General features: G+C 47.6%; 1 pseudogene; it reads left to right on the top strand.

Moving 5' to 3' along the window:
* The first annotated feature begins 986 nt into the window (after positions 1-986).
* On the top strand, positions 987-14,819 carry LOC132567218 (zinc finger protein 658B-like; annotated as a pseudogene).
* The last annotated feature ends 1,668 nt before the right edge of the window (positions 14,820-16,487 follow it).

Raw genomic sequence — 16,487 nt, 5'->3', positions numbered from 1 at the left:
AATAATGCAAAATTACATAGCGGGATACAACTTACAGCAAACTATACACAGGACTACAGACTCTAGTCCCCGATAATTCACCCAAATAACTCTATGAAACCATTTGTACAGTGCTATCTTATTGCTTTGGTAAAGAAGCCCCCTTGAATGATTTTTATATAGTTTGGGGGAAGCCAGGGGAGTGGGCCCCTTCCTGGCCTCCTCAGGCACACCAGCTTGGGGTAGTTGTTAAGGAGTGGTGGACTCTAATGGTTAAGCCCTTATCCGTTACTTTGCCCTGGCTCCAGTTTACCTTGAGATGTCCCCACTAGACAGACTGATCCCCAGAAATCAGAAGCCAAGCTCATCACATCCACAACAGATTTTTTTGAAAAATGAATACTGGTGTTTTTGTTGCCTGAAGGACCAAAGAGGTATATTTTAACAGCTGGTATATAATATACCATGGTGACATTAGTCCTCATTGACAAACTATAAGGATACTCCTTCTGATCTACTGGGCTAAGCCTATAGATAAGGATATGGAGCAGAGGTCCATCAGTGGCTATTAGCCACAACATATTGTTTGTACTCTCTCTCTGGGGCAAGTGATGCTCTATTCTTGGTGCTTGGGGGGGACACAGTGGGAGAGCTTCTAGCCCCGCTGGTGGACCTCCTGTTGGTTTTTTTGGCCACTGTGTGACACACAATGTTGGACTGGATGGGCCACTGGCCTGATCTAACATGGCTTCTCTTATGTTCTCAGGTGATTCTTCACCAGGGTCAGTGATGTAACTCCATTTTCTTTTCTTCTTGCCTTTTAGATATCTTTCCCTCTGCCTTTTCACAGCCAAGTGAATAAGCGTGTCTTTCCAGAGTCAGAGGCAACCTAAGAGGAAGGTAAGATGGAAGACAAGGACCCTGAAGGCCCTGAAACTGGCAATACATCCAGGAAAGGTCCCTATCCCCTCCAAACAGGGAGTGGTGCTGAATTCTGGGATAGAGCCATGCCAGAGATTCAGAATCCTGTGACCGCAGATGAACGCAGCCGATGCTTCTGGCAGTTCTGTTATCAGGAGGCTGATGGGCCCCGAGAGGTTTGCAGCCGGCTCCATGGACTTTGTAAGGACTGGCTGGAGCCAGAGAGGCGCACCAAGAAGGAGATGGTGGACCTGGTGATCCTGGAGCAGTTCCTGGCCATCCTGCCGCAGGAAGTGCAGGGCTGGGTGAGAGGATGCGGGCCAGAGACCAGTTCCCAGGCAGTGGCCCTGGCCGAAGGTTTCCTCCTGAGTGAGGCAGAGGAGAAGAGGCAGGCACAGCAGGTGAGGGGCTTTCAGTCACTCCGTTAAAGCAATGAGCTTCTCAGGCTTCCTGCCAGATATTTCTGTCTGTGTGTGTGTGAACTGCCAACAAGTTGGAGATGCTTTAGACTGATTCTGCATAGAGCAGGGGGTTGGACTAGATGGTCTCTACGACCCCTTTCAATTCTATGATTGTTCCTCCTTTTCTGCTGCCTTTCACTAGAATTTTTGTCTTTCCCAGTGACTCCTGTCTTTTCATAATGTCACCAAAATACGATAGCCTCATTTGAGTCATTTTAGCTTCAAGGAAGAATTGAATCTTGATTGGATCTAGAACCCACTTATTTCCCTTTTTGGCGGTCCATGGTATCTGTAGAAACTCTCTCCTCCAACACCAGAAAGAATCAACTTTCTTCCTTGTCCAACTCTCACACCCACACATAGTAACAGGGAATACTGTGGCACAAATTAACTTGCTCCAGTGATCCATCCTAACATTTTAAGAATCTTTCTAGCTTCTTCATGGCTGCTTTTCCCATTCTCAATCTCCTGGTTTCTTGTTTGCAGTCTCCCTTTTGGTGGATGGAACCAAGAAACGAAAAATCTTGATGTCAAGAACCTTGCCATGAAGGGGTGACTGTCCTATGAGGAAAGGTTGCAGGAACTGGGCATGTTTAGCCTGGAGAGGAGGCGGCTGAGAGGTGATATGATCACCATCTTCAAGTACTTGAAAGGCTGTCCTATAGAGGATGGTGTGGAATTGTTTTCTCTGGCCCCAGAAGGTAGGAACAGAACCAACGGGTTGAAATTAAATCAAAAGAGTTTCCGGTTCAACATTAGGAAGAACTTCCTGACCGTTAGAGTGGTTCCTCAGTGGAACAGGCTTCCTCGGGAGGTGGTGGGCTCTCCTTCCTTGGAGGTTTTTAAACAGAGGCTAGATGGCCATCTGACAGCAATGACGATCCTGTGAATTGAGGGGGAGGTGTTTGTGAGTTTGTGAGTTAGCATTTTCTGCTTTACCCTTCCTTAGTAATTGTTCTACGTCTCCCCTACTTTCTGCCAGTAATGTGGCGCCATCAGCATATCTCAGACTGTTAATGTTCCTTCTGCCAGTTTTCTCCCCACCTTTATCTAAGTCAAATCCATCTTTCCTGATGATCTGCATAGAGATTGAAGAGACAGGAAGATAGATACATCGTAGTCTGGCTCCCTTACCAACTGGAAACCATTCTGTTTTTCTGTATGCTGTCAAAATAGTGGCCTCTAGCCCACAGTATGGGCTGTGCGTCAAAACAATCAAATGTTGTAGCACACCCTTTTTTTTTTTTAACCAACCATTGCTTTTTGATCCCTAAAGTCAAAAGCTTTGATGTACGCTATGAATCACATGGTGGTTTTCTTCTGAAATTCTCTCTTGTGTTCCATTAACCAATGTAAATTTGCAGTATGATCTCAAGTGACCCCTCCTTTTGTGAATTCACCAGGAATAGAACATCTGGCATGTCTCTTTCAATTGATGACAACAGTCCTTGTAGAATGTTGAGAACATAAGAGCATAAGAGAAGCCATGTTGGATCAGGCCAATGGCCCATTTGGTCCAACACTCTGTCACACAGTGGCTAAAAACCCAGGTGCCATCAGGAGGTCCATCGGTGCGCCCAGAACACTAGAAGCCCTCCCACTGTTTCCCCCCCCCCCAAACACCAAGAATACAGAGCATCCCTGCCCCAGTCAGAGAGTTCCATCAATACCCTGTGGCTAATAGCCACTGATGGACCTCTGCTCCAGATGTTTATCCAATCCCCTCTTGAAGCTGTCTGTGTAGTGAATCCCACATGTTAATCACCCTTTGGGTGAAGAAGTACTTCCTTTTATCCATTCTAACCCCACTGCTCAGCAACTTCATGGGGTCCACACAAGTTCCTCTATTGTGAGAAAGGGAGAAAAGTACTGCTCTATCCCATGCATAATGTTGTAAAGCTCTATCAAGTCACCTTCAGTCGATGTTTCTCCAAGCTAAAGAGGCCCAAGCATTTTAACCTTTCTTCATAGGGAGAGTGTTCCAAGCCTTTAATCAATCTTGTTGCCCTTTTCTGTACTTTTTCCAATGCAATAATATCTTCTTTGAGGTGCAGTGACCAGAATTGTACACAGTACTCCAAATGAGCACCGGCTTAGAATTGTATGAGGAATTCGTGTAATGGTCCAATCGTTGCTGGAGTCTTTGGCATCTCCATCTTTTGAACTGGAATGTAAAGTGAACGTTTCCAGTCTGTGGGCCATTATTTTGTTTTCCATCTTTGTTAGCATATTCTTCCTAAGATTTTGACAGACTGCCTTTCTGTGACTTGAAATACCCCACTGATATTCCATTTCCTGCTGGTGTTTTGTTTCTCCAAATTGTTCTCAGGGCAGGTTTACTTTCTAAAACCCAATCCTAGTTCTTGCCCTTCCGGTTAAAGCAGCCCTGGTGGTAGAGTCAGGGATGAGGAGTCTGGGAGAGGGTCCGGATCCATCTCTTCAGCCTGTTCTGTTCCTTCTCTTGCCCCTCTCCCTTGCTGTTGTTCCAGATGTGGGGGGGCCCCGTGAAGGTGGAAGGAAGCTTCTCTGAGGCGGAAGGAGCTCCGTCAGAGGAAGGTCAGAGGGCGCAGGCCCAGGAGCGTGCCCAAGATGCCCTGTCAAGTGGTAAGGGGGCCTCCTGCCCTGAGGGGATTGGGGCATGTAATGAAGTTGCTGGGCGGAGGGTTCAGGATGAGAGAAAAGGGAAATACTTCTGCAGACTAAGTAGAATTGTGTTCTGGCAAATAGGATGTCACGATGGTCAATCCACTTTAAGGGGGAATATACAGATGCATGCAGAACAATCCCATTCTTATTTACATCAATAGAAATGTGCATATCTCACCTTCCTTTCATTAGAAAGGCTAAGGGTGGCTCAAAAAAAGAAAAGGAAGACAAATCTGGGTGCCGCTAAATGCCAAGGTGAATAACTGGAACTTCCATGTTCCCCTGACCAGCATGGCCCAGACTCCCCAAGGTCATCAGATCTCAGAAGCTAAGAATGGTCAGCCCTGGTTAGTGTTAGGATTGGGAGACCATCAAAGAAATTCAGGGTTGCTCTGCAGAGGCGGGCACCTCTGAATGTCTCCTGCTTTGAAGAACTGGATTCACCATAAGTCAGCTGTGACTTGACGGCATTTTAGACACACACACACCCTTTTCTGTGTGCCAGCTTAAAGACTTCTCAGGGGCATCTGGGTGGCAACACTCAGAAAGAAGATACTGGATTAGGGATATCAGGCCATGACCTGGTTCCCCTGCGAGGTTTGACGGTGGAGAATGGGTGGGACATGGAGTCATTTTCATGTCCACCCCAATAGGTGGGTGTGAAGTCGGAGCATCAGTTATTGCTCTGGAAACACGTTGGCATAGAGTTTTAGCTGATGTGCTGAAACCACATGGGTTTAGGACTGGATGTGTCATGTCACATGGTTTCTGGTCACCTGCTTTTCTCCTGCCAGTCCAGATTCCAGGATGGGTAAGAAGGCGCAGCAGGCGGGAGAATGTCGTGCCTGGGCTTTTGGTCTGATCTAGCAGGGATACTGAAGCCATTTGAGTTTCAGGGCTCACAGGGCACATTTGAAGCCTGATGGTGGTCTCACGGAAATCAGATATGTGTAGGCACACCCACTCCTGCCGAGGCTCATGGGTAACTGGGGCTTCTCTTCCACCTCTCCCACAGGCAACTAAAAGTTATTACCGATTTTCTTGAGCATGAAAAAGACAACGTTTCACAAGTCTGGGAACTGGGATGTGTAAGCAAGATTGAGACATGGAAACAAATTAGGGATTTGAGGCTAAAATATTTCCTTCCCATTTTGTCTCCCTTGCAGGCAGTAAAGAGACGTTATCAAGCCCTTTTCTTTGCAGAGAAGCAGAAATGCCTCCTCAGCCTCTGATCCAGGTAGAGGGGATTGGAGGACGGGGGATGGTCAGGGCTCTTGCTCTTTTTTCAGGGAAGCTTTTACTCCTGTTGCCTGAGGCTCTGAACAGCCCATCCTTTACACATACTGAGCTCTACATCCTACACCCTCACAAACTCCCCCTGCCGAGAATGTTAAGTCTCTGCTTGGCATGATCTGTGATGGGGGAATCTGCTTTTTCTTTCAGCCTCCATTTTCCTTTGAGGAGGTGGACGTGTATTTCACCGTGGCGGAGTGGGGCCTGCTGGATCCTGGCCAGAAAGCCCTCTACAGGGAGGTCATGCTGGAGAACTATAGGAGCGTGGCTTTTCTGGGTAAGGATCTTTTGTGGGTGCTAAAGGTGCGAATCGCTGCTATTGGGATGATGCATGAATCAACAGCAATATCTGTTTGTGATGCCAGCGCAGCTAATTGGGCACCACTGGGAGCCTGGAGAAGTTAAGGTGGCCATGAAAGTGATGTTCAGCAGGACCATGTAGCAGTGTTCCCTCTAAGCTGAGTTAGCGTGAGCTAGCTCACATATTTTTAGCCTCCAGTTCACACATTTATGTCTTAGTTCAGGAAGGATTACCCCAGAGCACACTAATCTATGCAGCAGCTCACAACTTTAACGCTATTAGCTCACAACTATAATGCCGGTAGCTCACAAATGGGACGATGCATGAATCAACAGCAATATCTGTTTGTGAGGCCAGCGCAGCTAATTGGGCACTGTGGAGAAATGCCATTTTAGTCAATGTTGGTGCTTCATTGAAAGGGAAAACATCAAACTCCTAAGCAGGCTTTGGCCTAGCCTCCCTCCAAACCCCCCCCTCCCTTCCAGAGCCAAACCAACAACGCTAGGGGGAAAGTCTCCTAGAGAGGCAGGAAGTTCTTTTGTTCTTGGGATTGGAGTTAGCAGGAAGAGAGGGCAGTCTGCAGCTGGCCGTCGAAGGAAGAGGTCTGAGCTTGTGGGCTCCTGGTTGTGGGAGAGGTTTGCTCAGGATGAGAAGGACCCCAGGCAGTCAGACCACGTAAGGCAAGCACAAGGCAGGGCACGTAGGATGCGTTTATAACAACCTTTTCTTTGTCATGCTGTTTGCTGTGCGGGTGCTGTGCAATGTAACCTTTTACAAGCAACTGTTTTTGTTTTGTTCTTCTTTTCTTTTCTTCTTTTCTTTTAATTAAATATTTTTACTGGTTTGAATGCTGGCAGTCAAACTCTGTACCACATAGATCCCGACCGCTTAGACCACGCTGCTTTATGAAGGGGGCCCCGGGGAAGGGGGAAGGCATGCAGTTGGATAAGGTGCCAATCCTCCAGGGGTTCCCCAAAGAAGTGCTGAGGTCTCTGTGATACCCAAGTACAGGGTGGCAGAGGACCTTGAGGCCTGGCCTCAGAGCTGGAGAGGGGGATTGGGAGTCCTGTTCCTCTCAATCTGAACCCCTAGACTGAGCAGGTGGTGGCAGCGAGCCCAAGTGGCCGGAGGAGAGATAGCTCCCTCCAGGAGTTGGCGACTCAGCAGGGAGTTGACGGGACCGGGTCTGAAGGCAGAATCGGGCCGGTTCCGTCACATTTGGCGGCAGCGGTGGGATAAGAACAAACAGAGAACTTGATTGGCCAGGCATTTTTGTTTTTTGATACGTGCAAGCACCCAGAGGAAGCAACAGAGGTTTTGTTTTCTTTTCGGGTCAACTGGAATAGGGAAAGTTTAGTTAGTTAGGATGGAGTGGGCTAAGAGACTGGAAATCCTGAAGATGACAAAGCCACAGCTCCAGGAAGAGTGCGCAAAGCAAAAGCTGGAGTGTGACAACATGACTGTAGCAGATATGAAAGACCTCCTGTTGGAGCATCATCAGCATGCAGGGGCACCTGTAAAAGTGCCCCCCACCCAGTCAGAAGCAATCTTGCGGCTACAGTTGGAACTGGAGAGAATGCGTATCGAGAGGGATGAAAGACAAGCTGAGATCCGCAGACGGGAGGAAAGAAAGAGGGATGAAAGACAAGCTGAGAGGGAGGAAAGACAAGCTGAGATCCGCAGACGGGAGCAGGAAGAGCAACGTCGCCATGAGCTTGAGGTGCTACGTCTGGAAGCTGAACAAAGCAAAAAGATCAAAGTCACCCCCAAAGACTTTGCAGTGTACAAAGAGGGAGAAGACCCCTCCATATACCTCTCCAACTTTGAGAAGGCAGCCAAACAGTGGGGGATTGCAGAGGAAGACTATATGTCTTACCTCTGTAGCATCCTGACTGGAGAACTTTCAGCCATCTATCACAGCATGCCTATGGAAGATGGGGGGATAACTTTTGCAGCCTATAAAGCCACTGTATTTAAAAGGTTTAAACTGGGGCCAAACCACTCCCGAAAGCAGTTCAGGGGTTTAGCTCCACAAGAATGTAAATGCTATTCTGAATTTGGGGTAATGAAGGAACAGACAGTTCCAGTGTTATTGGGCCAGGATTTGTTGGTTGGCCAGTACACTATCAATGCTGTAACCCGCAGCCAAACCCTCAAAGGAAAGTGGGAGGAGGAAGGCAACTTTAGGGAAGCCACCTCACCATCAACCAGGGAGGGGGAAATAGCCCAGGTTACTGAGGATGAAGAGAGGTCAGTCACCCAGGAGGGGGAGGACCAGCCTGTCTGAAGCCCTGGAGGAGGGTGTTCCCAAGGGGAAAAGGGGTGTAGCTTTCCCCAAGTGCAGCAAGAGGCTGTAGATGTTCCTAGCGAGGAAGGGAACCTGTCTAGCGTAAAAGAGGTGCATACTGAAGAGACAGAGGAGGAGAGTGGAGATTTCACAGGAGGTTCTGAGAGCAGCAAGGCTAATGTGGGCTCAGAGGAGCACATAGCTGAAGGCTTGGGGGAATGGGAGGGGTTCCAGAAGGGGGTCCTGAGTGGCCTTAGGTTGGAACCGGTTCACCAAGTAGCTGTGGATCAGGAAGTGGGATCGTCCGAGACTCTCTCAGAACAGGTTGTCTTGAAGCAGGGCAGACAGGAGTCCTGGGAAGCTGTGGGACCTTCCAGGCAGGAAGGGGGTCAGTTGGGTAGTGCTGAAAAACCAACCGAGGGGACTGAGAACCCAAGCCAAACCCTTGCTGAGGATTCTGGAAACAGTGGGACTAGGGGTGGCTTGAAGGAACAGATGATAGAAAGTCTGGGGGAACCAGGAATGTTCCTGTCTGAGGTTCAAAGTGACCTTAGGCTGGAACCACTGTGTGAGGTGGTAAGGGACCCGAAAGTGGAGTTCTCAGAAGCTGAGACGGGATAGGGTGATGGTTTTCCTGCCCCTTCATACTGGTGAACGGAAAGTGGAATGGGAGGGACCCCATGTTATTGTGGATGACCGGGACGATGCTACTTATGTGGTGGCTATGGAGAAGACGGGAAAGGCAGTTAAAGTGGGGCAGGTGAATATACCACAGCCATTCTCTGCGAGGTCCATGGTGGTGCATATAGGTAGGAAGGAGACAAAAAGAAGCTGGGACAGCAATTGTTTGGAGCCCCAGAGGTGGTTTTCTGGGAGGTCAGAGTGGACAGGGGGAACATTCCACCAATGAGGGATAAAGAAGCAACTGTGTGGGAACTGGGCAGTTTCCAACCTCATATGTGGGGCCAGGAATTTCCTCCTTTGATGGACCACTCACCCCAGCAACAGCAGCAACCGAGGGAGAGCACCAAACTCCAGAGGTGGTCCTGGGAGATGGAGGAATACATCTTAAAGTCTGGACATTCCTTCTGAATGCAGCAATGCGACTGTTTGTCCAGAAAGGACATGGACACCTATGGTGTGGGACTTTGTGTATTGTTGGGAAAATTCCTAATCTTGGTGAATGTTCTGTTTGGGTTAATGGGTTTCTCCTTGTTTGGTTGGATTCTGCTACGGGGTCACCTCTGTAGGAGGCAACCCCTCCGGCTCAGAATTTAAGGAGGGGGACGTGTGGAGAAACGCCATTTTAGTCAATGTTGGTGCTTCATTGAAAGGGAAAACATGAAACTCCTAAGCAGGCTTTGGCCTAGCCTCCCTCCAAACCCCCCCTCCCTTCCAGAGCCAAACCAACAACGCTAGGGGGAAAGTCTCCTAGAGAGGCAGGAAGTTCTTTTGTTCTTGGGATTGGAGTTAGCAGGAAGAGAGGGCAGTCTGCAGCTGGCCGTTGAAGGAAGAGGTCTGAGCTTGTGGGCTCCTGGCTGTGGGAGAGGCCTGCTCAGGATGAGAAGGACCCCAGGCAGTCAGACCACTTAAGGCAAGCACAAGGCAGGGCACGTTTAGACCAGGGACAGTAGGATGCGTTTATAACAACCTTTTCTTTGTCATGCTGTTTGCTGTGCGGGTGCTGTGCTGTGCTGTGTAACCTTTTACAAGCAACTGTTTTTGTTTTGTTCTTCTTTTCTTTTCTTCTTTTCTTTTAAATATTTTTACTGGTTTGAATGCTGGCAGTCAAACTCTGTACCACATAGATCCCGACCGCTTAGACCACGCTGCTTTATGAAGGGGGCCCCGGGGAAGGGGGAAGGCATGCAGTTGGATAAGGTGCCAATCCTCCAGGGGTTCCCCAAAGAAGTGCTGAGGTCTCTGTGATACCCAAGTACAGGGTGGCAGAGGACCTTGAGGCCTGGCCTCAGAGCTGGAGAGGGGGATTGGGAGTCCTGTTCCTCTCAATCTGAACCCCTAGACTGAGCAGGTGGTGGCAGCGAGCCCAAGTGGCCGGAGGAGAAATATCTCCCTCCAGGAGTTGGCGACTCAGCAGGGAGTTGACGGAACCGGGTCTGAAGGCAGAATCGGGCCGGTTCCGTCACAGGCACCACTGGGTGCCTGGAGAAGTTGGGGTGGCCATAAAAGTGATGTTCAGCAGGGCAATGTAGCAGTGTTCCCGGTAAGCTGAGTTAGTGCGAGCTAGCTCGCATATTTTTAGCCTCCAGCTCACAGATTTATGCCTTAGCTCAGGAAGGATCCCAGAGCACACTAATTTATGCAGCAGCTCACAACTTTAATGCCAATAGCTCACAACTTTAATGCCAGTAGCTCACAACTTTAATGCCAGTAGCTCACAAAGTAGAATTTTTGCTCACAAGACTCTGCAGCTTAGAGGGAACATTGCCATGTAGAGCAATACAAGCCACCTCCCTGATCCAGGGGCAGCTGAGGCCAGTTTTGTGACCATCACTCTAGTTAGAGGGGGTGTCATGGCCTGAGGCCAAGGTGGGGCTGAGAGGCCCTCAGAAGGACCCTGGAAGGAGCCGCATCCTGATCTCTCAGTTGTTTGGCCATCTACTCTGACTATAATCTGGAAAAGAATAATCCCTTAGGAGAGCAATTGTATAACTGCTTGGAGTACAGAAACAGCTTCCATCATAAAACAGCCCATACGTCACATCAAAGAAGTCACACAGGTGGGAGCCATAAATATGGTAAGAGTTCCAGCCAAGCGGGAAGCTTACTGTACTTTCAAAGTGTATATTATTTTACACTTCAATGTATAACAGGAGAAAGATGCTGAAATATTTAGATCATGGATGAAACTTCAGGAGCACATCAGACCTCTTTGTGTGGATTCTAACAGGAGATCTCTCTCTTTATTCCAGCAGGAGGTGATCAGAGGAATGAGGAGGATGAAGAACTGCATCATCTATCACCAGATGAAGTAACAAGTGAAGATGTGAGAAGAAACATCAGGATTCAAAGCAGGGCTCAGAGGCAGAAAGTCAGGCGGGGAATGAAGAAGGGGGATAAATCCATTCCTTGCCAGGGTGGGGATTTCCAGGAAGCAATTCACATGTTGGAGGAAACCTACAAGTGCTTGGAGTGTGGAATGAACTTCTCAGATCAAACCCAATATAATGTCCATTTGGGAACACATATTGGCAAGAAGCACCATCAATGCCTGGAGTGTGGAAAGGCCGTGACTGGCAGAGCAGAGTTCCTCAGACATCTAAGGACACATACAAGAGAGAAACCTTATAGCTGCTCAGACTGTGGAAAGAGTTTCTCACAGAAATCAGACTTTCTTCAACACCACAGAATTTATTCAGGAGAGACGCCCTGTATCTATTTCAAGGGTGGAATGATGTTTTTGGCTGGAAGAAAGTGTAAAATACAATTTCCAAAGCACAGCATAATGAAGGCATGTAAATGCTTTCAGTGTGGAAAGTACTTCAGATACAAATCACAGCTCCTTGTGCACCAAAGGATCCACATGGAGGAGAAACCATTTGAATGCTCAGAGTGTGGGAAGAGATTCAGCCAGAGTAGCAGTCTTCAAAAACATCTAGGAACCCACACAGGGGAGAAGCCTTTTGAATGCTCAGAGTGTGAGAAGAGATTCAATCACAGTAGCAGTCTTCAGGGTCATCTAAGAACCCATACTGGGGAGAAACTGTTCGAATGCTCAGAGTGTGGGAAGAAATTTAGCCACAGTGCCCATCTTCAAAGTCATCTAAGAACCCACACAGGGGAGAAGCCTTTTGAATGCTTAGAGTGTGGGAAAAAATTCAGCCAGAGTAGCTCTCTTCAAACACATCAAAGGACCCACACAGGGGAGAAGCCTTTTGAATGCTCAGAGTGTGGAAAGAGATTCAGCCATAGTAGCCATCTCCAAATTCATCTACGAACCCATACAGGGGATAAGCCTTTTGAATGCTCAGAATGTGGGAAGAGATTCAGTCACAGTGGCAGTCTTCAGAATCATCAAGGAATCCACGCAGGGGAGAAGCCTTTTGAATGCTCAGAGTGTGGTAAGAGATTCAGGCAGAGTAGTGTTCTTCAAAAGCATCAAAGAATCCACACAGGGGAGAAGCCTTTTGAATGCTCAGAGTGTGGGAAGAGATTCAGCCGCAGTGGCCATCTTCAGAAGCATCTTCGAACCCACACAGGGGAGAAGCCTTTTGAATGCTCAGAATGTGGGGAGAGATTCAGCCGCAGTGGCCATCTTCAAATACATCTAAGAACACACACAGGGGAGAAGCCATTTGAATGCTCAGAGTGTGGGAAAAGATTCAGCCAGATTAGCACTCTTCAAACGCATCGAAGAACCCACTCAGAAAAGAAGCCCTTTGAATGCTCAGAGTGCGGGAAGAGATTCAGCCAGAGTAGCTCTCTTCAAACACATCAAAGGACCCACACAGGGGAGAAGCCTTTTGAATGCTCAGAGTGTGGGAAGAGATTCAGTCACAGTGGCAATCTACAAACGCATCTTCGAACCCACACAGGGGAGAAGCCTTTTGAATGCTCAGAGTGTGGTAAGAGATTCAGCCGCAGTGGCCATCTTCAAATACATCTAAGAACCCACTCAGGAAAGAAGCCCTTTGAATGCTCAGAGTGTGGGAAAAAATTCAGCCATTGTAGCTCTCTTCAAACACATCAAAGGACCCACACAGGGGAGAAGCCTTTTGAATGCTCAGAGTGTGGAAAGAGATTCAGCCATAGTAGCCATCTCCAAATTCATCTACGAACCCATACAGGGGATAAGCCTTTTGAATGCTCAGAATGTGGGAAGAGATTCAGTCACAGTGGCAATCTACAAACGCATCAAAGAACCCACACAGGGGAGAAGCCTTTTGAATGCTCAGAGTGTGGTAAGAGATTCAGCCGCAGTGGCCATCTTCAAATACATCTAAGAACCCACTCAGGAAAGAAGCCCTTTGAATGCTCAGAGTGTGGGAAAAAATTCAGCCATTGTAGCTCTCTTCAAACACATCAAAGGACCCACACAGGGGAGAAGCCTTTTGAATGCTCAGAGTGTGGAAAGAGATTCAGCCATAGTAGCCATCTCCAAATTCATCTACGAACCCATACAGGGGAGAAGCCTTTTGAATGCTCAGAGTGTGGGAAGAGATTCAGCCAGAATGGTGATCTTCAGAAGCATCTTCGAACCCACACAGGGGAGAAGCCTTTTGAATGCTCAGAGTGTGGTAAGAGATTCAGCCGCAGTGGCCATCTTCAAATACATCTAAGAACCCACTCAGGAAAGAAGCCCTTTGAATGCTCAGAGTGTGGGAAAAAATACAGCCAGAGTAGCTCTCTTCAAACACATCAAAGGACCCACACAGGGGAGAAGCCTTTTGAATGCTCAGAGTGTGGAAAGAGATTCAGCCATAGTAGCCATCTCCAAATTCATCTACGAACCCATACAGGGGATAAGCCTTTTGAATGCTCAGAGTGTGGGAAGAGATTCAGCCGCAGTGGCACTCTTCAAATACATCTAAGAACCCACACAGGGGAGAAGCCTTTTGAATGCTCAGAGTGTGGGGAGAGATTCAATCACAGTAGCAGTCTTCAGGGTCATCTAAGAACCCATACTGGGGAGAAACTGTTCGAATGCTCAGAGTGTGGGAAGAAATTTAGCCACAGTGCCCATCTTCAAAGTCATCTAAGAACCCACACAGGGGAGAAGCCTTTTGAATGCTTAGAGTGTGGGAAGAGATTCAGCCGGAGTGGCAATCTACAAACGCATCAAAGAACCCACACAGGGGAGAAGCCTTTTGAATGCTCAGAGTGTGGAAAGAGATTCAGCCATAGTAGCCATCTCCAAATTCATCTACGAACCCATACAGGGGAGAAGCCTTTTGAATGCTCAGAGTGTGGGAAGAGATTCAGCCAGAATGGTGATCTTCAGAAGCATCTTCGAACCCACACAGGGGAGAAGCCTTTTGAATGCTCAGAGTGTGGTAAGAGATTCAGGCAGAATAGTGTTCTTCAAAAGCATCAAAGAATCCACACAGGGGAGAAGCCTTTTGAATGCTCAGAGTGTGGGAAGAGATTCAGACAGAGTGGTGATCTTCAGAAGCATCTTCGAACCCACACAGGGGAGAAGCCTTTTGAATGCTCAGAGTGTGGGAAGAGATTCAGGCAGAATAGTGTTCTTCAAAAGCATCAAAGAATCCACACAGGGGAGAAGCCTTTTGAATGCTAAGAGTGTGGGAAGAGATTCAGACAGAGTGGTGCTCTTCAGAAGCATCTAGGAATCCACATAGGGGAGAAGCCTTTTGAATGCTCAGAGTGTGGTAAGAGATTCAAGCAGAGTAGTGTTCTTCAAAAGCATCAACGAATCCACACAGGGGAGAAGCCTTTTGAATGCTCAGAGTGTGGGAAGAGATTCAGACAGAGTGGTGCTCTTCAGAAGCATCTAGGAATCCACACAGGGGAGAAGCCTTTTGAATGCTCAGAGTGTGGGAAGAGATTCAGGCAGAGTAGTGTTCTTCAAAAGCATCAAAGAATCCACACAGGGGAGAAGCCTTTTGAATGCTCAGAGTGTGGGAAGAGATTCAGACAGAGTGGTCATCTTCAAATACATCTAAGAACCCACACAGGGGAGAAGCCTTTTGAATGCTCAGAGTGTGGGAAGAGATTCAGCCAGAGTGGCGATCTTCAGAAGCATCTTCGAACCCACACAGGGGAGAAGCCTTTTGAATGCTCAGAGTGTGGGAAGAGATTCAGCCAGAGTGGCGATCTTCAGAAGCATCTTCGAACCCACACAGGGGAGAAGCCTTTTGAATGCTCAGAGTGTGGGAAGAGATTCAGCCGCAGTGGCCAGCTTCAAATACATCTAAGAACCCATACAGGAGAGAAGCCTTTTGAGTTTTAGTCACAATGGCAGTCTTCAAAATCATCTAGGAATCCACACATGGGAGAAGCCTTTTGAATGCTCAGAGTGTGGTAAGAGATTCAGGCACAGTAGTGTTCTTCAAAAGCATCGAAGAATCCACACAGGGGAGAAGCCTTTTGAATGCTCAGAGTGTGGGAAGAGATTCAGTCAGAGTAGCAGTCTTCAAAGTCATGTACAAACGCACATAAAAGAGAAGCATTTTGAATGTTTGGAGTGTGGGAAGAGATTCAGCCGTAATGGCAGTCTTAAAATTCATCAAAGAACCCACACAGAGGAGAAGCCTTTGACTGCTCCTAGTGTGTGAAGAGATTTAGTCACTGCCTTCAGCAGCATCAGGGAATCCACAGAGGGCAGAAAGTTTTGGAACAGAGAGAGTTGCAGTCAGTGTGATTATCTTTAACATCATCTTGGAACCCACAGAAGGAACAACCATGTAAGTTCTTAGCTTAGGGGTGCTGAACTCATAGAATCATAGAGTTGGAAGGGGCCAAACAGACCATCCAGTCCAACCCCCTGCTCCATGTAGGATCAGCCTAAAGCATCTCCGACAAAGAATCATCCCGTCGCATTTTGAAGACTGCCAATGAAGGGGAGCTCAGCCCCTTCCTAGGCAGCTGGTTCCACTTCTGAACTGACCTGACAGTAAAAATTTTTTCCTAATATTCAGCCGGTACCTTTCTGGTTGTAATTTGAGCCCACTGCTTCGGGTCCAATCCTCAGCTGCCAAGTGGAACAGCTCCTTGCCTTCCTTTCAGATATTTAAAGAGAGCAATCATGTCCCCCATCAATCTCCTCTTCTCCAGACTGAACATTCCCAAGGCCCTCAGCCTTTCCTCAGAGGGTTCTTCTTCCAGGCCCTTGATCATCCTCATTGCTCTCTTTTGCACTCACTTGATTTTGTGCACATCTTTTTTGAACTGAGGTCTCCCGAACTGCACACAGTATTCCAGGTGTGGCCTGACCAAGACAGTATACAGCACAGTTATGACTTCCTGTGATTTTGACGTAATAGCCCTTTTGATACAATCCAGGATTAAATTTGCCTTTTTTCCACAGCATCACACTGACTGTTTATATCTAGTGTACAGTCCACTCAAGGTCTCTTTCGCATACACTACTTCCCAAAAGTGCATCCCCCATCCGGTATTTGTGCTTCACATTTTTGTGGCCCAGATGTGGGGGAATAAAGGAAAGGGGAAGGGTACATGGATTTAAAATTTTGTAGTGTTTCTACTTATGCATTTGTTCATTTCATATTGTCAACAGAATGGGTCATCTTATAATATTCCTTGAAAATTTTTACCTGAAAATCCAATAAACCTATTGAAACAGCACTTACCTTTGTTGAATTGCATCCTGTTTGCAGCTGTCCGCTTCTCTAGATTATTCATTGTTGAATTTAAACTCTATCCTCCTGGGTATTTGCTACTCCTCTCAACTTGGTATCATCAGCAAATTTTATGAGTACCCCTTCCACCCCATCATCCACATCATTGATAAAAATGTTGGAAAGAACCGGGCCCAAAACCGATCCCTGTGGCACCCCACTGGACACCTCCCTCCAATCTTACGAAATTTCATTGACAACCACTCTTTTGGTACAGTCCTTTAACCATTTTCCTATCCACCAAACTGTCCTATAATCCA

The sequence above is a fragment of the Heteronotia binoei genome, chromosome 2, assembly GCF_032191835.1.
Source record: "Heteronotia binoei isolate CCM8104 ecotype False Entrance Well chromosome 2, APGP_CSIRO_Hbin_v1, whole genome shotgun sequence".
NCBI lineage: Eukaryota > Metazoa > Chordata > Lepidosauria > Squamata > Gekkonidae > Heteronotia > Heteronotia binoei.
Note: the sequence above shows the minus strand (reverse complement) of the source record. Positions and strands in the feature narration are given on the sequence as shown.